Consider the following 24347-nt stretch of genomic DNA (forward strand, 5'->3'; position numbering starts at 1 on the left):
TGTGCTGGCTTTTTTGGCACTTGCAACAAAGAACTCCTGTTGGTACAAACAGCTAAGCCTTTGTAAAGTGGGCTGTACAGGGTGTTTCTGGACACCAAAGCTTCTCTCACCTCACTGCTCTGCTGCCTACATGAGAGTCTGAGTTGAAATACTCAGTTCTAGAGCAAATGAGCTTGCCCTAAGTTATTCCCTAAGTAAATGTATCACCATGCCCCTTTCCTCAGAACCTGCTTCTCCTTTCGCATTCCCTGCCCATATTGATGGAATCAGCATTCTCCCAGAAATCCCAGCCCAAACTTCTGAATCCCTACCCCCACAATGCCTGCTCCTACCCTTCCTTCCACTATACACCTGTACATTTTAAATATATACTCAGGCTTCACAGGGGAAACTGGGTTTGGCCAACCTCCTTGCTCCTGCCTAAAAGATAACCTAGTAAATATAAACATGTTTATTGAGTCAAATTTCAACCTTCAAATGATTTTCAAGCATTGTTGCTTCCTTCCAGATCATCAGTAACTCACCTATTCCTCAGTTCAGAGTTGGGTGGGATCTCGCTGCTGACTGTCCCCAGGAAAGCAGGCCCCAAGACCTGCAATGTGAGGCCATGTGCACAGGCTTGCCACCCTGAACCTCAGCCCCACATTTTGGAGTGAGAACTCCAGTTTGTAAGACAAGGAAGAAGCTCACACCTTGCCCACTGAGATGAGTATAGGAGGTGGGAGACAGTTGTGGATCTGGGACAGGGTCTTTTTGTCATTAAGGGCATCTGAACTGAAATGCATTTGCAGTTTGGTCAACTCAGAACTTGGACAGAGACTGTGGCCACAAGAAGCCATGTGCTAAAGCCATGTGCTAAAGTAATGTAAAGGGAGCAGTTCTCTTGGCATCCAAATCTATGCCAATAACCATAGGATTTGAGTCTTTAGACACCACTTGAGAACAAACTATGGCAAACAGTGATGTGAAATGGTGGTGAGGAAGGCAAAGGCAGGAGCCTGGGAATGGCTCTCTCAACAGCAAACTCTGGTGGCTCGAGGCACGTGAATTTAAGCGTTCCTCTTTAAACAGGCTTGTGCAACAGTGGCTGCATAATAATATGAAACAGGAAGTAACCATTGAGGATTTCTCTCCAGGGAGTTGTTATCCACAATGGAAAGATGGGAAGGGCATAAAAACAATTCTGAGGCATCCACAGAAGAGAACCAATATTTATTGCACCAGGTCTCTATCTGACTCTTTATATCCTTCATCTTATTCAGTTCTTACAATGAGGACTGGGAATTATTATTCCCATTCTACAGGTGAGAAAACTGAAACTCAGAAAGGACAAGTGATTTGCTCCAGGCATCACAATAACTAAGCACTGTAAACAGGATTTGAACTCAGGGTAGTTGGACTGCAAACCCAGGGGTCTGTTCATTACACCATGATGAGGCTTCTAAGGCAATACAGAACCCAGCATCAGTGTTGTCAACCACCACCACCACCACAAAAGAAACACTGACACAGGACCAGAAGATCACCAGCTGATTCATCATGGAGAAGATACTGTCCTCAACATCAGATTCAAAAAGGTTTGTTAAATTGCAATTTGTTATTTGTATACTATCTCTCCTTAAATTAACTGTTTGGTCAACATCATAGAGTTCAATCTGGGGTTTAAGCTGAGTCATTCTTTAATAGCCTGTGGAAATGCAGAAACTTCTGGAATTTCTCATCTGCATTTCCAGATGAGAGAAGCTGATAACTAACCAGAAATGGACCTCTGGGAAAGTTTATTCTCCTGATAAATAATCCATCTTCTAAATGGAAGTGGCCTTTCGAAAGCAATTTTGGTTACATTTCTCCCTTGATTAAAACACTTCAGTGGCTCTCCATGCATGGATTCCCAAATCTAAGAATGCTCACTAGAATCATCTGAGGTGCTTGATAAAATGCATACTCCTGGTTCCATCCCAGATCTACTGAATCAAAATATCTGGGGACAGAGCCCAGGAATCTGTATGGCAAACAGTCTCAAGAGAGTCTGATGCAGCATATCCAGAAGATCCAGAAGACTAGAGCTGGAAAAGGCATGGTTCATAGATAAAGTCCAGGGTTTTTGGCATGCATGCCAGACTTCCTCTTCTCAGCTATCAACTTCTCTTGTTTCTTCTCTAGCCACTACCTCCAAGGTAGCCCACACCCCAGCATCACCTAATAACCACTGTTTCCAGAATATTCCATGTGCTTTCAAACCTCTGTGCTACTCTTTGCCTCAAAGGCCTGTCTCTCCCATCTACCTCCATGGAAGACTCTACTCATCCTTTAGGAACCACCTTACAATCCCCACCAGATTAACTCCTTCTGCCCATTTCTTTTCAGAGTTTTAAGTCGCTTTTTTGGGAACATAGACTGTAGAACCAAGCAGGGTTGGGTTTTACCTTGCATTTGTCACTTCCTAACTCTATGACTTTGGCTGTTGAATCTCAGTGTCCTCACAAATTGTTGTGAATAAGAAGTATGCAAATATATGTGAATTGTATAGACAGTGCCTGGTATAGGGTCTCTAGCAGAGTAAGCTATCAGAGTAGTAGCTTTTATTATTATTACTGTCATTATTGTTTGTTTTGCATATTATTATGACATTCCTCTAACATAAGGTTCAGCAAACAATGACCTGTGAACCAAATCTGACCAACTGACCGGTTTTATATAAATAAAGTTTTATTGGAACATAGCCACAATCATTTATTTATGTCTGTTTTTGCACTGCAAAGGCAGAGATGAGTAGCTGAGACAGACTCTATCTGACTTAAAAAGCCTAAAATAGTTACTATTTGGCTTTTTAAAGAAAAGGTTTGCCAATCCCCTGCCCTAACATAATTGGAGTTATTTTTTTGCAAGTTGATCTTTCCCACTTGGTTGACAGTAGTTCAGTGGTTTTCACGGCAGACTCTTATTTATCCTTCAAAACCTTCAGGGGCCCTGAGCCTGGGTGGCTCAGTTGGTTGAGTGTCCGACTTCGGCTCAGGTCATAATCTCACAGCTCATAAGTTTCAGCCCTGCATCAGGGTCTGTGCTGACAGCTCAGAGCCTGGAGCCTGCTTCTGCTACTGTGTCTCCCTCTCTCTCTGCCCCTAACCCACTCACATTCTGTCTCTGTCTCTCTCAAAAATAAATAAAAATTCAAAAAAAATTTTTTTTAAAACCCAGCCTTTCTCATCTTTGTATCCCCAGCACTTGATACATAATTAGTTTTTGACAAATGTTGAACTGAACCAAATAATTCCTTAACGCAGTGTAAATGCGCATATCTCCAGAAAAGCCCTTAAGGGGAAAAGGGGTAAGACTTCTTATAGGACAAGGGCTGAGGTAATAGAGATACACAACTTGGAGAAACTAGGGACAACTGAGAAGTAAAATCAGGCATTGATGGCATCTGAGGTTTTCACTGCAGCCCTGATTCTGAGTTCCTGGTTCAGGGAGGCCCTGCCCTCAGTGTGCCACACACAGCCTCTCTACCTCCTACCACCTGACCCCAGCACCCTGGGCCTTGCGGTTGCAATATTTTCACTGATGGAAAAAACAGGAAAAGCCCCTTCTAGGAAATTCTCTTCCAAAGGTTAATATAGTCCCATTTTCCAAGAGGGCATGAATGATTGGTGCAAATGGTCTTATGACACTCACAGTCCTTACAATGGGCAATTTGATGTACTCATTTTTAAAAAGTGAACTAACTGATATTTTTTCTCTGTAGATTTCCTTTTTTTTTTTTTTTAGCTTTGACTCCTCATGAATTTGCATTTTCTGAGCAAAGCTCCTCTTGGAATAGAACTAGGATTTCAAAGCAATGGGGCCATTTCTTCATGAGCTGGTTATGAAACCATTCTGTGAGCTTGGGCCAGTGGCGTCTCTCTCTGGGCCTAGCTTTTAGCTTCTGTACAATGACTTTCAGACTTTTGACTCCCTGGAGTTCTGGCCAGAGGGATGGTCTCCCCCAACTCATGGTAACCAAGAACAGTGGCCTGACAACAGACAGCTTGATAGAGTTTCTTCTTCCATGCCTCTGTGCCACAGTAACATACTCTCCTGCCTTCCCCCATCCCCCACAAATACAACAATTCATTCCTACTGCCCTTTCTTGAGGCTCGAAGAAGATACTTTAGCTCTGAAGCAGATTCTCAGAAGATAAGAAAATGCCACTGATGTGGTTGGAAAAATCTGAGCTGGATGAAATGGAAACACAGAGCTCTCCCCTGAGGCTGGATGAGAAGTGTGTGGATGGAAGCCAAGTCCATCCTTTCCTTGAGCTTCTGGGAGCTGGCAGCTCACCCCCTCTCTCAGAATGTAGTGCCCCCTTGCCCTTCACCCTTCTTGTAGATACCCCCATGGGTATTATTGTTGAGCCTGCAGGACGCTGGTTATCTGGGGACAAATCAGTGTCACTGTGGATTGAACTGTTTTTTATTGATTTCTCTGTGGGTGATTTATAACTGCCTTCTTCCTAAAAGGGTTTGTGGCCAGATGTCAATAAAAACACTCAAAAGGCAAGAGAGTTAAAAATAATGCTGAAAAAGGGAGCAGAAACTGTGCAAAGAGGGAGATAAGTCCACCAGCCAAGGTGGGATGATGCCTCAGCTCAGATGACCTGGAGGAAAATCTTGATTTTGAGTTCCCACTGATATAAGCGAGATTGGACTTTGGCTACTATAACAAGTACACAGCAAAGAATTGTTACATCTTGAGCTTCCAAACTGATTCTTCACTCAAAAGAGAACAAAATTAGAGTGAGCTTTTTAAGAAGTTTAAAGTTCACTTCACAGGAGTCTTTCCATTTAAGAACTTCAAATTTCACTTCACGGAAGGACACCTCATGCAAGTTCATTACCCTCCTGTTTACACATCAGGATTTGGAATTGCTTCTTCTTTTTTTAAAAAAGCAGTCACTATAGAGGTTCTAGATGTTACATGCATGTCTATGGCAGGTTACTGACCTTCCCTGATGTGGCTGTGGAGAAGATTGACTAATTGAACTCAAGGAACACGCAAAACCACACATAAGGTTCCTTTATCTCAGGGACTATATAGGCAGTGCCTTTTAATTCAGGCTGCAGGCCAGTGTCATTTAGTGGTCATATGAATGTGTTATTTAAACAAATTCTGGCTTCACTAGTTGCAACTAACCAGAGATCAGCTCTCTCAGAAGAAAATCCATAAGACTATTGGTTGGGGTTGAACTGTGCCTAAAATTCATATATTGAAGCCCTAATCCCCAGAACCTCAGAATGTGACTGTATATGGATATTGGTCTTAAAAGGGGTGATTAAGTTAAAATGAGGCTGTTAGGGTGAGCCCTGATCCAATCTTACTGGTACTCTTATAAGAAGAGAAAATTTGGACACACAGAAAGACACCAGGGATGTACATACACAGAGGAAAGGCCCTGTAATGACACAGAAAGAAGGCGGCCATTTGCAAGCTGAAGAGGGAGACCAAATCTACCAACACCTTGATCTTGGACATCTCCAGAACTCTGAGAAAATTGATTTCTGTTGGTTAAACCACCCAGTCTATAGTATTTTGTTATGGAATCCCTAACAAACTAATGCAGCTATTTTTAAAATCTTTTAATGTTTGTTTATTTTTAAGAGAGAGAGAGAGAGAATGAGCAGGGGAAGGGGCAGAGAGAGATGGAGACACAGAATCTGAAGCAGGCTTGATGCAGGGCTCAAACTCACGGGCCGTGAGATCGTGCCTTAGCCGAAGTCGGACATTTTACTGACTGAGCCACCCAGTTGCCCCTAATGCAGCTATTAATTTCTTGGCTGTATCAGGTTTAAATTCAAATCTCTTTCAAACACCTAACCTTAGGAATTGGGGTCAATGAATTTGGAGGAATAACAGCTTTAGTATTTCTCAAGTCAAACACAAAGCTCCTTTTAGGACCCTCTAATGAAATAAACATGCCCTGGACAAGGACCCAAGAATTCTAGTTTCAAAGAAGTAAAACTACCATTACTTGCAAATGGAATAATATTGTATATATAAAATCCTAAGGAATCCACTAAGAATCTATTTGAAGTAATAAATGCATGCAACAAAGTTGCAGAATACAAGATTGGTATATAAAAAACCAACTATATTTCTATACACTAGCAATGAACCATTTGAAAATGAAATTAAAGAAACATAATAATAACATCAAAAAGCTTAATATACTTAGGGACGCATTCAACAAAAGAAATTAAAAACATATACTCTGAAAACGACAAAACATTGTTGAAGGAAATTAAAGAAGACCTCAATAGATGAAACACCATCCCATGTTCATGGGTCAGAAGACTTAATATTGTTAAGGCAGAAATATTCCCCAAATTGATGTACAGATTCAACACAATACCCTTTAAAATCCTAGCTGCCTTTTTTTTTTTTTTTTTGCAAAAATTGACAAACAGATCCTCAATTTCATATGGAAATGCAATGGACTAAGAATAACCAAAACAATCTTGAAAAAAGAAGGAAAAAAAGAATAATTCACATCTCTCAATTTCAAAAGCTAATATATAAAATTACAGTAGGACAGTGTGACACTCGATACTATACAAGGATAAACATACAGATTAATGGAAGAAAATTGAGAGTTCATAAGTAAATCCTTACATTTATAGTCAGTTGATTTCAACAAGGGTACCATGATAATTCAATGGGTAAAGAATAGTCCTCAACAAATAGTTCTGGAACAACTGGATATCCACATTCAAAAGAATAAAATTGGACACCTCCCTTATACCATACACAAAAATTAGTTCAAAATGGATCAAATGCCTAAATGGAAAAGGTAAAACTGTAAAGCTCTTAGATGAAAACATAGGAGTAAATCTTTGTGTTCTTGAGTTAGGCAATACCTTCTTAGATACAATACCAAAAGCACAGGGAACAAAAGAAAAAAGAAATAAATTGAACTTCACCAAAATTAAAAACTTTTGCACAGTGAAAAATACCATTGAGAAGTTAAAATACAACCCATAGAATATAATAAAATATTTACAAATGATATATCTAATAAGAGACTTGAATCCAGAATATATAAAGAACTCTTACAAATCAATAATAAAAAGACAGATACTTTTTAAATGGCCAAAAGAATCAAATAGACATTTCTCCAAAGAAGATATACAAATGCCCAATAAATATATGAAAAGATGCCCAATATCATTAGCCATAAGGGAAGTATAAATCAAAAACAACAATGAGATACCACTTCACACCCATTAAAATGGATACAATAAAAAAGATAAGAACAAATATTGGTAAGGATGTGGAAAACTTGGGATCCTTATGCATTGCTGGTGGAAATGTAAAATCATACAGCCACTTTGTAAAATACACTGGCAGTTCTCATAATGTTAAACATAGATCCATAGTCAAAAAGTGAAAACAAATGAAATGTCCAACTAATTAACAGATGAATAAAATGTGGTATATTAATCCAGTGGAATATTATTCAGCCATAAAAGGAATAAAGTACTGACACATGCTAAAATATGGATAAAACTTGAAAACTTTATGCTAAGTGAAAGAAGCCAGTCACAAAACACAATATATTGTTTGATTGCATGATTGCCTTTATATGAAATGTCAAGAATAGATAGAGAAATCTGTAGAGACAGAAAGTAGATTAATGGTTGCTTAGGGCTGGAAGGATGGGAGAAATTGGGAATGATGATTAATAGGTATAGGGTTTCTTTTTACATAATGAAAATTTTCTGGATGGCATCACAGTTCTCTGAATGTGCTAACAATCACTGAATTATACATTTTAAGTAGGTTAATTGTATGATATTGTATGTGAACTATATCTTAATAAGGCTGTTTAAAAATAAAACTTTCTGCAGAAAAAACAATAAGGAAACAACCTTTGGCCCTTACTACATAGCAATCTTTCTGGATACAGTTTCCTGAAACAAAAAAGGTGGAAATTAAGCCACACGATTTCCAAGTTTTCTTCCATATCTAAAATTCCCAAATGTATGTAATTTAAGAAAATGGGTTGAGGAAAAGAGATGGTATCTGGGTGTATGTCTTTAGGATGGGGCCATTTGGAGAGAAATGAAGAAGGAGAGGGACATCAAAAAGACTAAAAGAGATAGAGATGCAGGGGCAAGGGATGTGAGCTCAGAGAGACAGACACATAAGAGACACAGAGGCAAAACTATACTCAAAAAAGAAGGAGAAATTCACCAAATGCATGTGCAGATCAGTCATCCATTCTTCCATTTAGCAAAATTTACTGAGGACCTAGGAAGCCAAACTCTGTATTCAGTAGTAAACCAGGCAGACTGAACCACTGAGCTCAGCAATTAGAAGCACAGCAGTAATCAGGCAACGATAAGCATGGGTAGTGAGAGCTGAGATGCTGTAGTTCAAGGTGCTCTGGAAGTACACAGGCTGCATGCATGCACGTGTGCACACATGCATACACACATTCACACTGCACCACACTCAACACATGCAACATTCCCAAAAGTCAAATCAGTTTTGCAGGGTGCACCATGTCTCACCTGAGGCATTTCAAATTCAAATATATGTTATGTTTTTACAAGGATGGGCACAAATGGTAATGACATCTTTTATTCTCACTCTGAAGTCTCTCTAAAATGAGGCTCAAGGAAAGGATTCATCCCTCAGTTTGGAGATTCCCCCTACCCTTTCTCCTTTATCAGGAAGGACTGGCTTTGGAAACAGAGAGGAATGTGACTATTACAAGCACACCAGCCCTACTCCTCTGGGCTTTCAGCTGGAAAGTTCCCAAAACACATTCTGTTCTATTCTGCTTCCATCCCATCCAGACCTGGCCCATCACGTGTTGCCTATTTCCCCTGTCTTGTGGCTCCTCTACTGCTGACGGTATGACATGCTGACAGCATGAGAGGGAATCTCAGCTCAACAGGGAAAGTAATTCTGTTCCCTGTACAGTGTCTGCAATAAGTGACCACCAGGTTATATCCATGTCTGGAGAGTCACACACAAACACACACCAGCCCCCCACTCCCGATCAACCCTGATTCCCTGATCCTTGCCCATGGGACAAGAGCGACACATGGCATGAGCATCTCTCCCACATCATGGAGACTGACCTCCAGTCTCCTAACAATTAAAAGGTTAAGATCTATAACCACTGCACTTTGAGATTGAAATGTAGTTTGAGTGTTTCTCCGCTTATAGATCATGCACTTTTGCTCTCATGTTCTTGGCTGTGACCCTTGTGCTGACTCTTGAGTGGTCCCACTTTACCTCTCTGAGATGCCCATGCAGCACAGAACAGAAAAAGTGTTTATAGGGGGGAAGGGGGGACGAGGTGGGCTATGCCACAGTGTCCTCCCCTGTAAAATGGACATAATCACTTCTATCTCAGGATTGTTGACAGGATGAAATGAGATGTGTAAATGCCTTGGCGCAGAATCAGTGCCTTGGAGAGACATCCGCAGTTTGGGCCCATTTGGTGGCCTAGTCCCCCTTCTTCTGGTAACAGCAGCAGCATCTTCATCATGCCTGTGCTTGGGGTGGGGATAGCTGACTCCACTATGGGAGTGGGGCTGTAACACAGGCCTGGCCAATCAGAACACCCCATGACCCTAGCCCTGGTGATCAAGGGATGGACACATGACCCTGACTGAGCAGTAAAGTCATCTCAGTGACTTTCATTGGAACAATTGGGAGAGTTCTTGCCGCTGGGGTTTCTGAGAGGATAGGATATAAGCTGGGAACTGTAAGTGCCAGGTTGCCATCATGAGGCAGAGGCCACCTGAGAAGAGGTCCAATATCAAGGACAATTGAGAAGTAGAGGGGATGAGCCCCATGCATCCAACTGCATCTGAACCTGCCCTAGACCTGTCAATTATGTACCCCAGAAAATCCTGGCTATTGCCTAATCTAATCTGAATAAGTTTCTGTTCCATGCAGACAAGAATCTTGGCTAATGCAAAACTCACTGGATTTGGCTTACCCTTCCCCTTTCCCACTGCCATTGGTCTGGAGGGGCCTTTCTTGATTCGTAGAGACTTTGCCAGGGCTCATATCCCCATCCTCAGTCTCTTTCCCTTCAGTCCTTCTTCCATCACACTGATCATTCTCTGCACTGGCTTAGTCATGTTACCCCTCAGCTTACAGGACTCCTTGACTCGCCAGTGTCTGGAGAGCAAGTCCTGGCTTCCTCAGCTCTACCTTCAAAACCCTCCACAACCTGACCCCAATTCCTCTTGTGTTTCTTTTTTAACTGAGGTGTAATTGACATATAACATTAAATTAGTTTCAGGTGTGCAACATAATGATTCAATATTTGTATATATTGCAAAAAAGGTCTCTACTATAGTTCTAGCTAATATCCGTCACCATATGTAGTTACAAAATTTTTTTTCTTGCAATGAGAACTTTTAAGATCTACTTTCTTAGCAACCCTAATTCCTTTCGAGCTTACCTCTCACAACCATCTCCAATGGCTCTGTGCATACTGTGCCTGATTTACATCAACCCCATCCCCTACTCTGCAGTGCTTCCCTACTCTCTGACCCTGTGCCTTTCCCCAGAAAACCTCCCACTTCTTACCTACCTGCCAAAATCCCACCTACTCAATTATCTTCTTTTCCAAGAAGTCTTCACATATGGCCAAGGCAGAATTAATGTCTCATTCCCCTGAATTTACTCCCTTGTTATATATACTACCTGTCAGCCTGTCCTTACTTAAGAATAATGTATATACATCTTGAGAGCAGGGGGCATGTTGTAGTTGATTCTGGATCTCCCTGGGGCCCTCACACAAGGTTTGCCTACCATAGGCCCTTGGTGAATCTATTGACACAAGACCCCAGCTCCCGCCTCACAAACTCTGAATCCTCCACCCTCTCCTTCACTCTACTCTAGGAGAAAGGATCCTAATGTTTGAATCACATTTCCTCTTCACCAGGAAACTTTTTTAATTGTGGTAAAATATACATAACATAAAATGTATAATTTTAAGCATCTTAAAGTGTACAATTCAGTGGCATTAAATACATTCACATTGTTGTACACCTATTACCACTATCTAGCTCCAGAATGTTTTCTTCACCCCAAAAGGAAACATCATAGCCATCAAGCAGCTGCTTCCCATGCCTCCTCCCCCCCCCCCCACACACACACCCCACCGACTCTGCACCCACCCAGGCTCTGGAAATCACTAGTTTGCCTTTTGTCTCCATGGATTTGCTTGTTCTGGACACTTCATATAAATGGAATCATACAATATGTGGTCTTTTGAGTCTTTCACGTAGCATAATGTTTACAAGATTCATTTATGTTGTAGAACATATCAGTACTTCATTCCTTCTTATGACTGAATAATATTCCATGGCAAGGATATCTCTCATGTTGTTCATGCATATTCATCAGTTGATGGACATTTGGGTCATTGCCACTTTTTGACCATTGTGAATAGTGCCGCTATGAACATTTTTGTACAAGTTTTATTTGAACACCTGTTTCCAGTTTTCTGGGGTATATACCTAGGAGTGCAATGGCTGGGTCATATGGGAACTCTATGTTTACCAGGAAGCCTCCTACACTTCCCATCTCCAGCCCTCATCTACATCCTGGATCTGCTTGGCTGACTTCATCTTGGAAGAGTCCATCAGCTTTTTATATGGGAGCTATTTCATCTTGATTGTTGTCTCCTGATGGCAATCCTTACAGGGCATTCCTAGTCTTTAATATCAACCTCTTACTATTTAGAGTTTCCTATTGTCTAACTATTTCAAATCCACTGTTTAGTTTGTTCCTCACAACATCACTACAGAGTAGATTCTATTATATCTGTTTTTCAGATGAGAAGGCTGAGATTCAGGGGGGTGAAGGGACTTGACAAGGTCACAGCCATTAGGGTCCCAGATAAAACTGACTCCCACTCCAGTGCCCTTTGTGTACCACCACAGTGGCTCTCTCTCTATCAGCCTCTCTGTCCAAGGTCTTTTTAAAAAATAATCACCTTCTAAATTTATTCTCAGATCCACCATTGTTTAGAAATGCCCCTTGCTAGGTGACCAATCAATGCTGGCACAGATTTCTGCTACACTCTGCCAGTTGGCACTTCATTTATAATTATATTTAAACATTTTTGCCTATACCAAGGAGATGAACTTTTGCCTTTTCTGGGTCTTCAAGAGTCTTCTGGAATACTGAGTTAATGCTCCCTTTTGATGTTGATATGACACTAACTCTGAGCATGTCCCATAAGCTCAACCTCAGTTCTCAAAAAGTTGTTCCACCCGAGAGTATCTCCTCCCCTACTCAGGATGAAGCTGTCTCTTGGACTAGAGTCACCTGACCTCTTTGGAGCATAAAACAAAGGCACAATGACCTCCAGCCTGCTCCTTGGAACTTCCCATCCTAGTGTCCTATGTCCAAACAGGACTAGAAGACTCTAAGGAACAAGGCAAGAATGGAACAATCACCATTCATCAAAGGCATACCATGTGTCTGATACTTTAGGTATATTTGCTCACTCAATCCCCTGACTGCAGAAGGAGGCAAGTGTTATTTTGCAGATAAGGAAAGTGAAGCTCAGTGTGGTGCTGTGACTTGTCCATAGGGACACCTAAGGGTGGCCAAGCAGGATTAGAAACTAGCAGAGCCCATCCTGTACCCACTCTAGACACTGTCTGCCTCCCAGGGAGAAGATTTTTGGGCTGACTTGGCCCACTTAGAGCCTGCCCTGGCAGTTCTACAAGCAGCAAGGGCTTTCTAGATGCCACATGACCCACCTTGTGTGCACTCAAGCAAGAATGTCTCTTGCTAGCTGTTTCCAAAGAGTATTCTCTGCAACCCTTTTTCTGGGTGATTTTGTTAGTAGCTGTGAAAATAAAGGTTTCCGTGTTTAAGTACATTTGGGAACATCAGCATTGGACAGATTTCTGTACTGTAGAGCTTATCAGCCTTTAGGAAGCCAATATGCAGGATAAATCTTCAAGAGGGAAGTACAGGGGCACTTGGGCAGTGCCATTGGTTGGGCATCCGACTCTTGATCTCAGTTTGGGTCATGATCTCATGGTTCATGAGTTCAAGTCCCACATTGGGCTCTGTGCTGATGATATGGAGTTGACTTGGGATTCTGTCTTCCTTCTCTCTGACCCTCTCCTGCTTGTACTCTCTCTCTCAAAATAAATAAATAAACTTAAAAATTAAAAAAAGAAAGAAAGAAAGTATAGAATGTTTCCCAAACTTATTTGACCATGAATGTTTTCTCAAGGAGTATCTCAATGTGTTTTCCTCAAAGCCTAATCACAGATGCCCCAGGCCCTCTCAGGCTGGTGGGGAGCCAGAGGTGAGAAGCAGAGCGGTTGTGCACATGGACTCTGGGGCCAGGCTGCCTGGGATCATTTCCCAGCCCTGCTGCACAGCAGCTGGGTGACCTTGGGCAAATTACTCCATCTGTCCCTGCCTCAGTTTCCCCATATGTGAAACACAGATGGTGATAACTATGTAGATTATATAATACAGGTAAACTTCCTAGAACAGTATTTGGCACATAGTGCTCACTGTTAGTTGGCATTGTCAGTCCTTCACAAGCCTTTCAAAAAGGGATTCCTCACATATTCCCTCAGAAATAGCAGTCTGCACATGGCACTCTCTGCCCATAGGCCAACAGCATCCTCTCAGTTTATAAAACCTCTTAACCAAGATGGCAGGAAGCCCCATAAAAGCCAGCCAATGTTCCGTAGGAGTAGCCCTTCTTAACCTTGATGGCTGGGAAGGCCAGCCCGTTACAGACAGGCACATAAGATTCAGAAGACCCAGATTTTACACCCAACTTCCTCATTTTCCAGTGGGATCTTGAGTTTCCTCCCCTATAACATAGAACATAACAAGGCTCTAATCCAGGGCCTTCTCCACAGAGAAGGGTGGAGTTAGAGCACTAAGCAGGCAGAGGGGCTGGATAGTAGGACAGCACCAGTGACAGGTGGTAAGTATGTTCCCCTGTTGAGGAAATGGGAGAGGGTACCTATGACAAAGGTGCTTGGGTAGTGAATTAGGATAATTAACAGTAGCTTCTGCAACAGGCCCCAAATCTCAGTGCCTTTGAATGTACACCTTGCTGAGCTAAGTCTAATGCAAATTGGGATACCCACCTCTATCTTCTGGCAAGAAGTTCTATAACAGAAAATCCCATGTGGAATATATAAGTGGGTGTGTGGATGCCAAGCATTCCTGGATGACCCTGGCTGCCAAAACTGTGCTCCTCTGTTGCCCAGTTGTGTTCCCCTCCCCTTTTTGGAGAAGCAAGACGTATTTGCCCGCTGAGTTAATTCTCCCAGCTTCTCTAGGGCTCTACAAGCTCGGGAGTCTCTGGTTGCCTGGTTGACTGCATTATAGTGTTTTAATTTCTCACCTCTGGGAGCATCAGGCCTCACCAGTCCCCAGCCTCTGGCAGAGATGGTTAGCATTCTCTGAGTATTCCTGTGTTCCTCTTCATTCCCAGCCTCTCTTGCTGTTGGTTGGGGCCCAGCCACTAATTCTGGCCAAGAGATTGTATGTCACCTCTGGGTTGAGGCACTGAGAGCCATGCCTCCTGCATCCCTCTCTTCCTCCGTTGAGATGGCTCTGTGTTTCATAGGAAGGCTGAAAGAACCAATTCAGCAACATATGTGCCCCCTCACCCTAAGTGTCATTTCTCCAGTTGTGGTTGGCAGACAGGACCATCCAGGAATTCTTGGCATTTATATAGCCATTTAATGCTAGATACAGCTTCCATATGGGGTTTTCTGTTATTAAACTTCTTTCTGTAATTTGAAGTATCATGACCTGTGATTCAGATACTCCCAGTACTACCATGAACAGTGTGCCAGGTGGCATGTCTCAGACTATAATGTGCACACAAATCACCTAGAGGTTTCATTAAGGTGCAGATGCTGACTCAGTAGGTTTGAGGCCACACTCAGGAGTCTGCATTTCCAACAAGCTCCCAGGTGATACTGACGTTGTTGGTCCTAGACTGTGCTCTGAAAAGCAAGGTGATGGGGCAGGGCTGACTTATTCACTAAGTATGGTGGGAACCATGCATAGTGCCCATGAAAATGTTTTAATTTCTTTTAAAATCAGAAGGGAAAAAAAGTAAGGTTTCAGGCCAAAAAAATGTCCTGATAGATAACATTAATGTATTTATATCAACAGTTATAAAATAAATTTCTTAAGGAAGAAGGGACCCATGGAGACAAAAGTGCCTAAGGCCCACAAATATCCAATGTGGCTTTGGGACAGGGCAGGGGCACAGGAGGTGGTGTTAGGCTACATATAATGCATAAAACCATGAAATCCAGAGAATCCATGCGAGGTTATACAGAGTATATGGCTATGTGGTCGTCTGGGACGATCACATGAGATACAATCAGAGAACATGCTTTGCAGAGGGTAGCTAACTGCTCAAATCATTTTAGGGGGTCTCCTCAGGTTCTCCAGATCTCTCCCACCTAGGAAGCTCTGAAGAGGTATGCAGGGCCTCCTGGAGGTCCCCAAATTCTGGTGTCCCAAATGTCTTCCAAGGGACTTCCAGTCTTTTTTGCCTAGGACCCCATTCCATTGTTCACATCCATCTGCTCCCAGAGCCCAAGGACTTAAAGCAGCTGACCCTGTAGCGTGAGGGAAGAGGAACCAGGCTCCAGAGGCTGCTTTTGTTAGTGACAAACACAACACATCTCTGATCTGAACAGCAAATGTCCAAAGCATGAGTCAAATGCCTTGTTAACAGGAAAGAGAAAGAATAGGCATTCCCTTCAGCAGTAAATGTTTTCTCATATACACACCCTTCCACTTTACTCTGGACCCAGTGCCAGTTCTGACTGCCCAGAAAGGCACTGTGTGGGCTTTTAGACAATGGATAATAGCTGATTCTTCTAACACACCTGCAATCCTCCTTATCACATACGCAGCAACTGACAATGTCAATACTCCAGGAGGACCTCAGTCATATGACCATTGGGGTGAATCACTGGGCCTTGGGCATGAACAGTGCACAGATGAGGAAACTAAGGCCTCAGAAGGCAGAAGTGATTTGCTCAGGGACACAAAATGATTTGGAAGCAGAGCCAAGCCTAGAACCTGGGACCCCTACTTATAATGTTGTCTTCATTTCAGCACCAGGGATGGATACTGGAAGATACACTCTATCTTCAAACCTACGAGTGTCTGTTCATTCATTGACTCACTCAATATCCACCAATAACCTGCTACAAACTTGCCATGGTTCTAGCTTACCTTAATACGTCTCTATAAATCCATGAAGACCTAACCTTTTTAACAGTCTTACCAGCCTTGGGGCACCTGGGTGGCTCAGTTGGGTAAGCATCTGAATCTTGATTTTGGCTTAGGTCATGATCTCACAATTCATAAGTTCAAGCCCTGCATCAGGCTCTGTGCTGGTGGTGTGGAGCCTGCTTGGGATTCTCTCTCTCCCCTCACTCTCTCTCTCTGCCCCAACCCTGCTCACAATCTCTCTCTCTCTAAAATAAATAAATCAACTTAAAAAAAAAAATCTTACCAGCCCAGCCACTACCTCCTCCTAGCCTGAGAGCATCAAGTGTGAGATTCTGTCTGCTGATAGGCTGCCTGCACTTTGAACCAAGGGCAATCAAGCCTTGACCTTGCCTCTTTCCTGAGTTAACTAATGAACCTCAGAAAACCTTGAGCTTCAAGCAAAAGAAAGATAATCAGCAAAAGAAAGATAATATTTTTACCTATCTCACCTATCAAAAATATGATAATATATGTAAAGCACTTAACATGGTATATAGCTGGTGTTCAACAAATGATAGCTGTTGTAGTAATGATAAGAAGTACACTATTATCACTCCTGTTATTGTCAAGCAAAACAAGAAGGCTCCTGAAGATTTCAGCGAGTGGAATCTTCCCCTCCAGGACTCTAAAAAGGCAGGCTTACTTTGTCTGAGCAACTTCTTATAGACTGTAGGAGTCATGAGACAGGGACAACTTGCCAAGTGTTTCTGGGTCTAATTTGCCAGATCCTTGAGGTCCATCCCCACACCGCTCTTTCTCTGCTGGGCTGAAAAACCATCTGCTTCTATCAGTGTAAGGCCCTGTGATCCTCAGACCTGTTGAAATTGTCTGTACATGGTGACAACAACAAAGAAATAAAGCTACCTTCCAATACAACCACGTGGAAAACCCACATGCAAGGGATATGATTAGTTATCTAAGGAAGTGACTCAAGAAATTGTCTGTAAATGTGGCTGAAGGGTGAGGAGGCTTGACCGGGATCTCCAGATGACAGAACAGGAGGATGATTATGAGTTTACAGAGAACAACATCCTTTGGAAAGACTTCTGCTTTCAGCAATTTTCCCTTCTTTAGGAAGGACCCCTGTATATAAGGAATGGTTCCCCATGATCCTATTGCCTGTCCTCTGCTGATTAATACTGACCCACGATGGGCTCATCATGTTCTCTCTCCCAAGACCTTGGACAGAGACTAAGAGTCCCTGGACCCTGGTTGAGCCAGGGCTCTGCCCTAGAGCAGTGGTCTTCAGAGTGAGGAATGAGTGCCCATGGAATAAGCAAGATGATCCAGGGGAACATGGGAAGACAACTGGAAACTGTTATTAAGTTCTACTTTCTTTGTATTATATAAGCAGATTGACAATGGGGCCTTCATTCAGTCTCTATGTTGAAAGGCCACTGTCACATCCAGTTTGTGAGATGTCCTGAAGGAACAAGGGAAATTCTACAATGCTAAGGGATTGACATAACAGCACCCTCATGTATTCATTTGCTTTAGTGAAGTATGACACAGTTTGTATGTGCCCAAGTAAGTGGATTAGTGAAATATATTTATCTAGGTTTAACCAAACCAACCATCATAAAATGGGCAAGTGGCTTAAAAGTCTCCTAAAAATAAAATAAAATAAAATAAAATAAAATAAAATAAAATAAAACAAAACAAAAGTCTCCTGCAAAAAAAAAAAATGTGGAATGAAGATACTACTAAGGTACTACAAACACCACAAGCAACTCTCAAACATTTTTTGCAAACTGGTGAATCAAACTGAAAATTTTACTTACAATTCAGTATGTAAAGATGCCCTTCTTCTACATCAGCTATTTGAGCTCGTTATCCTCTTCCTGCTCTCCCTCTCTCCCTGCCTTCCCCCTGATCTATTCTGTGCCCATGTTCCCAGATGACATCTACCAGATGTATCACTTGGGCTCCCATGCTTGTTTCCTGAGATTGGCCAATGGTCCAGGAGGAGGTGGGAGGAGAAAGAGGTTGGGGGATTTTCTTCTCTGTTCTCACTTGCTGCAGCACTACATCTCTGGCATGAATGTATCCCTTCTTAACTACAGCTCATTCTGGAGGGACCTTCTTCCCTGGATCCCATGTCACTGGATTATGGTCTCACTATTTCTTTCTCCTGCCCCTTCCAGCTAGGGCTAGTAACAGCCTCCTGCTGTTGCTTATTCTGGGGTGCCTGGGCACCATCTTTTGTAAGTAGTCCTTCTGTTAAAGTCTCTTGAGCCGGTTGAGTTGGATTTGGTTCCTTGCCAGAAGACTGATTGTTACAGTATCTCATTTACCATGACAGTCATTGAAGTGAGGGGTTATCCAAAGAGCTGAGATTTTAAAACATAATGAGCTCTCTCAGTAAGGAATACTCTTAAGGAAAGAAAAAAAAGCCAGTGGCACTGTTTAAAAAAAATAAAGCATGATTTTCATATATTATTTCATCTTTCTCAACCATTCAAAATTTCTATTTTTATATGTTTTATAAAATAACTGGCTTATTAATGTAGCTCATGAATATGACTTAAAGAAATGCACATAAATTGGAGGTGCATACTAAAACAATTTTTTAACTGATGAGATGAACCATCAAAAAACCTTTGCCCTAGAGAAGACCTCTGCTCTAGAAAAAAAAAAAAAAAAAAAAAAAAAAAAAAGGTAAGTTCCTGCTGTCATGTCCCCAGCACTGCCCTGGGGATTGCCTTCCCAATACCTGCCTGTCTACTTTTTCCTTTGATTCTCTGAACTACCTTCCAGCAAACCCCATCTTTCTCCAGAATAAAACGGGACTCCAAAGACAAAGGCTGATTTAAGGCTTCCAGGGGAGAGACCCCTCTTGTGTTCTGGGGAAGTCTCTGTTGTAGGCAGAAATTACTACCAGGCTCTAGCCTAGGTGAAACACCCCCTCAGAACGTTCTACCTTCTGAGAAAAATTTTCATCTTCCAGGCATTTTGGTCACTGGAAAGGATTATCTCCCACCATACATTAGCACACAGACATTCAGAATTTTATACTTCAGTCTCTTATGAGTTTGATTATCATGAGTCAGTCTCCATGTGAACAATCAACTCCAGGCCACTGACCAGGCTTAGAGATAGGGCTAGGACCTTGGAACATCCCCCAAGATGATGCTTTTTAGGGAGTTCTCTTGGCATTCAGCCATCTAGGTTCCTCCTAACAACACTTAACCTCATCACCACTACCTTCCAACCTACATTAGGGACTAGTTGGACCACAGCTGGGAAACAGGAAAGACGTCTTAGGTGAGAAGCCCAGAAAGACATTATATTCTTTCTACCAGTGAATCAAGCCCAGGTTGAAAATATCACGATGAGACAGCCCTTTGAAAAACCTGACAATTTGGAGCCACAAAATAGAGGAGTCCCATGTGCTCGATGTTAACCTGGGCTTGAATAATAGTTATTATTTGTTGAATACTTATACACAAATAAGTTCTTTAAATACACTAATCCATTTCATCTTCATAACAATTCTTTGAACAAGACACATCATGACCAGCCTATTTTATATGTCAGGAAAGTAAGGCAGCAGAGGTTAGATCATTTTGCCCAAGGTCACGCAATAAGTTGCAAGGCTGAGACTTGGTTCAGGTCATTTGACTTTAGAAGCTGGGGTCTCAACCACTACTCCATGCTGCCTCTGAGGCAGACTGGGTGACTATGGCAGGATCTATGACCTTTTAGGGCACAAGACTTGGTGAGTCAGAGAATGTCTCAAGACTCACAGTGTACAACATGGCATTTCTTATGATAGAGATTCTAGACTTGTACTGTATTTTCCTACCAGAGGAAGGCGCTTGTTCATAGACAAGGTTATGAAACATGATAAAGATTTTCACATATTGAAAGAAGACAAAGAGAGATACAGAGTAGAGCTGTCCAGCATCCTGCCCCAAAGCTCAGGGCATTTTTGTTCCGAGAAGCAGTGCCAGGAACCCCTAGGCTCAAACTACAGAGGCAGGCACAGAGGATGGACATTCTCACTCTCCTCTATGGCCTGGCTATATGTGCCACAGACAGATGGAAGTTGCCACAGATTAGGCGTCTGATAGTTTTTTATTTGAGTCCCCTTTCTTTACTTACTAGTTCATATTAGTTGTTTTGAGTAAGTGGACTGTGTCAGTTGCTCACAAATATCTCCCTTAGATGGCTATGGTCTGAGTTTAACAACATATTATATATATAAAACACCTGGCACAAACAGCATGCTCAAACAATGGTAGTTCCCATCCCCTCCTTTCATTGTCTATCTACATGAAGGATCCCAGAGGAAGAGGTAGTTAGGAGGCCATTTGTTCCTTGACTGGAGCTGCCTAAATGGAACTTGCATGAAAAAAAATTCACACCAGATACTAGCTGGATGCTTGTCTTGTCCGCAGAAGGACTGCTCCTCAAACAGGTGCCCACTAAGCATGTCAGGAAGAGAAAGGGTGAAGTTCCATCAGGCAGGAGAGAGAGGAGCTAGGGGTGCTCACCTCCTGGTACTACATGGCAGCCTCTGCAGCCTGAAAGCTCCCTACCTGTCACTAGGGTGTGGCACATCTGCTGGTGTACATCACCTCAGAGGCCAGCTTTGCAACAGGGCTTGGGTCAGCCCTCATTGAGGCACCATTAGGGGCATCACGCTTCTTCTCCTACATGATTGTTTCATTGGTGTGGGAGGAGCCACAGAATGTAAGACTCCCGACTCCCCCCCCCCCGCCCCCAGGGGAATGGCTATCTTTTTTTTTTTTAATATAACTTATTGTCACATTAGCTAACATACAGTGTATACAGTGTGCTCTTGGCTTTGGGAGCAGATTCCCATGGTTCATTGCTTACATACAACACCCAGTGCTCGTCCCAACAAGTGCCCTCCTCAATCCCATCATCCATTTTCCCCTCTCCCCCATCCCCTTCCCATCAACCCTCAGTTGAAGGAGAAAACCAAAGTGGGAGGCATCACAATCCCAGACTTTAGCCTCTACTACAAAGCTGTAATCTTCAAGACAGCATGGTATTGGCACAAAAACAGACACATAGACCAATGGAATAGAATAGAGACTCCAGAATTGGACCCCAAAATGTATGGCAAACTAATCTTTGACAAAGCAGGAAAGAATGTCCAATGGAAAAAAGACAGTCTCTTTAACAAATGGTGCTGGGAGAACTGGACAGCAACATGCAGAAGAATGAAACTAGACCACTTTCTTACACCATTCACAAAAATAAACTCAAAATGGATGAAGGACCTGAATGTGAGACAGGAAACCATCAAAACCGTAGAGGAGAAAGCAGGAAAAAAAACCTCTATGACCTCAGCCACAGCAATTTCTTACTTGACACACCTCCAAAGGCAAGGGAATTAAAAGCAAAAATGAACTATTGGGACCTCATCAAGATAAAAAGCTTCTGCACTGCAAAGGAAACAATCAACAAAACTAAAAGGCAACCGACGGAATGGGAAAATATATTTGTAAATGACATATCGGACAAAGGTCTAGTATCCAAAATCTGTAAAGAACTCACCAAACTCCACACCTGAAAAACAAATAATCCAGTGAAGAAATGGGAAGAAGACATGAATAGACATTTTTCTAAAGAAGACATCCAGATAGCCAACAGGCACATGAAAAGATGCTCAACGTCACTCCTCATCAGGGAAATACAAATGAAAACCACACTGAGATACCACCTCATGCCAGTCAGAGTGGCTAAAATGAACAAATCAGGAGACTTTAGATGCTGGAGAGGATGTGGAGAAACGGGAACCCTCTTGCACTGATGGTGGGAATGCAAACTGGTGCAGCCGCTCTGGAAAACAGTGTGGAGGTTCCTCAAAAAATTAAAAATAGACCTACCCTATGACCCAGCAATAGCACTGCTAGGAATTTACCCAAGGGATACAGGAGTACTGATGCATAGGGACACTTGTACCCCAATGTTTATAGCAGCACTTTCAACAATAGCCAAATTATGGAAAGAGCCTAAATGTCCATCAACTGATAAATGGATAAAGAAGTTGTAGTTTATATATACAATGGAATACTACATGGCAATGAGAAAGAATGAAATATGGCCTTTTGTAGCAATGTGGATGGAACTGGAGAATGTTACGCTAAGTGAAGTAAGTCATACAGAGAAAGACAGATACCATATGTTTTCACTCTTATGTGGATCCTGAGAAACTTAACAGAAGACCATGGGGGAGGGGAAGGGGGAAAAAGTTACAGAGAGGGAAGGCGGCAAACCATGAGACTCTTAAAAACTGAGAATAAACTGAGGGTTGATGGGGCGTGGGAGGGCGGGGAAAGTGGGTGATGGGCATTGAGGAGGGCACCTGTTAGGATGAGCACTGGCTGTTGTATGGAAACAAATTTGCCAATAAATTTCATATTTTAAAAAATAATTAAAAAATAAAATCTCAGAGGGTGTGTGAGTGAAAAAATATAAATATAGCCTTGAAACATATGGCGGAAAAACTCTGAAAAAAGAAAAGTCTCTTATAGTTTGCCTCACTCTCCAGGGGAATGGCTGTCAGATGGTGGGTTCTGACAATGGTCAACCTGACTGGCTTAGCCCTTTCCTCTTTCCTTTCTCTTGGGAATGTTCTCCCTGTAGGGGACACGCATTCTCCTCTGCATTTCCTTGCTTTATGATTTAAGGGGACCTGCCTCCACTAGAGGGCACTCCAGAGGGCTGAGGTAAGTAGGCTTTAAAAAGCCTGCTTGTCAATTAATTTCCAACAAAGGAGGCAAGAATATGCAATGGGGAAAAGGCAGTGTCTTCAACAAATGGTGTTGGGAAAACTGGACACTCAGATGCAAGAGAATGAAACTGGACCACTTTCTAACACCATACACAAAGATAAACTCAAAATGGATTAAAGACCAAAATGTGAAACCTGAAGAGAGCACAGGCAATAATTTCTCTGACATTGGCTGTAGCAGTATTTTTCTAGATATGTCTCCTGAGGCAAGGGAAATGAAAGCAAAAATAAACTATTGGGACTATATCAAAATAAAAAGCTTGTGAACACTGAAGGAAACAATCAACAAAACTACAAGACAACTACCAAACGGGAGAAGATATTTGCAAATGACATATCCAATAAAGAGTTAGTATCCAAAATATATAAAGAAATCATACAACTCAACACCAAAAAAACCCCAAATAATCCAATTAAGAAGTTAGCAGAAGACATGAACAGACATTCTCCAAAGAAGACATACAGATAAGGAACAGACATGAAAAGATGCTCAACATCACTTATCAAGAGGGAAATGCAAATCAAAACCACAATGAGATATCATCTCACACCTGTCAGAATGGCTAAAATCAAAAGCACAAGAGCCTTTCTCTCTCCCGGCCATCTTGGAGGTTGCTTTTGGTTGGGTCCGTCCCGCACCTAAGGCAGGAAGATGGTGGCCGCAAAGAAGATGAAAAAGTCGCTGGAGCCCAACAGCTCTAGGCTCCAACTCATTATGAAAAGTGGAAAGTATGTGTTGGGGTACAAGCAGACTCTGGAAATGATCCGACATGGCAAAGTAAAACTGGTCATCCTCGCCAACAACTGCCCAGCCTTGAGGAAATCTGAAATAGAATACTATGCCATGTTGGCCAATACTATGCCATGTTGGCCATCACTACAGTGGCAATACTATTGAATTGGGCACAGCATGTGGGAAATACTACAGAGTGTGCACACTGACTATTATTGATCCAGGTGATTCTGATATCATTTGAAGCATGCCAGAACAGACTGGTGAAAAGTAAATCAAATAAAAGTTTTCTTTAATAAAATTGGCTAGAGCTTGTTTTAAAACCTGAAAGAAAAAAAAAAGCACAAGAAACTACAAGTGTTGGTGAGGATGCCATTTACTGGCTTTGTGTTGTTGGACAAGTTCCTGGCCCTCTCTGTGCCTCAGTTTCCTGATCTACATAACAGAGATAATCACAGTAACTACTTCAGGGGGTTGCTATGTGGACTAAATGAGGTACTGCCAATAAAACCTTAGAACAGCACCTAGCACACAGTAAGT

General features: G+C 42.2%; 1 protein-coding gene, 1 long non-coding RNA gene and 1 pseudogene across 7 annotated transcripts in view; 2 read left to right on the plus strand and 1 right to left on the minus strand.

Annotated features, from left to right (window-relative positions):
• The window catches only part of LOC109491996, a 181800-nt gene that overhangs the window by 133430 nt on the left and 24023 nt on the right, over positions 1-24347 (plus strand). The window lies entirely within an intron of this gene.
• The window catches only part of IRAG1 (inositol 1,4,5-triphosphate receptor associated 1), a 120526-nt gene that overhangs the window by 89798 nt on the left and 6381 nt on the right, over positions 1-24347 (minus strand). The window lies entirely within an intron of this gene.
• LOC101089042 lies at positions 23550-24130 on the plus strand (annotated as a pseudogene).

Source organism: Felis catus, chromosome D1 (assembly GCF_018350175.1).
Source record: "Felis catus isolate Fca126 chromosome D1, F.catus_Fca126_mat1.0, whole genome shotgun sequence".
Taxonomy (NCBI): domain Eukaryota; kingdom Metazoa; phylum Chordata; class Mammalia; order Carnivora; family Felidae; genus Felis; species Felis catus.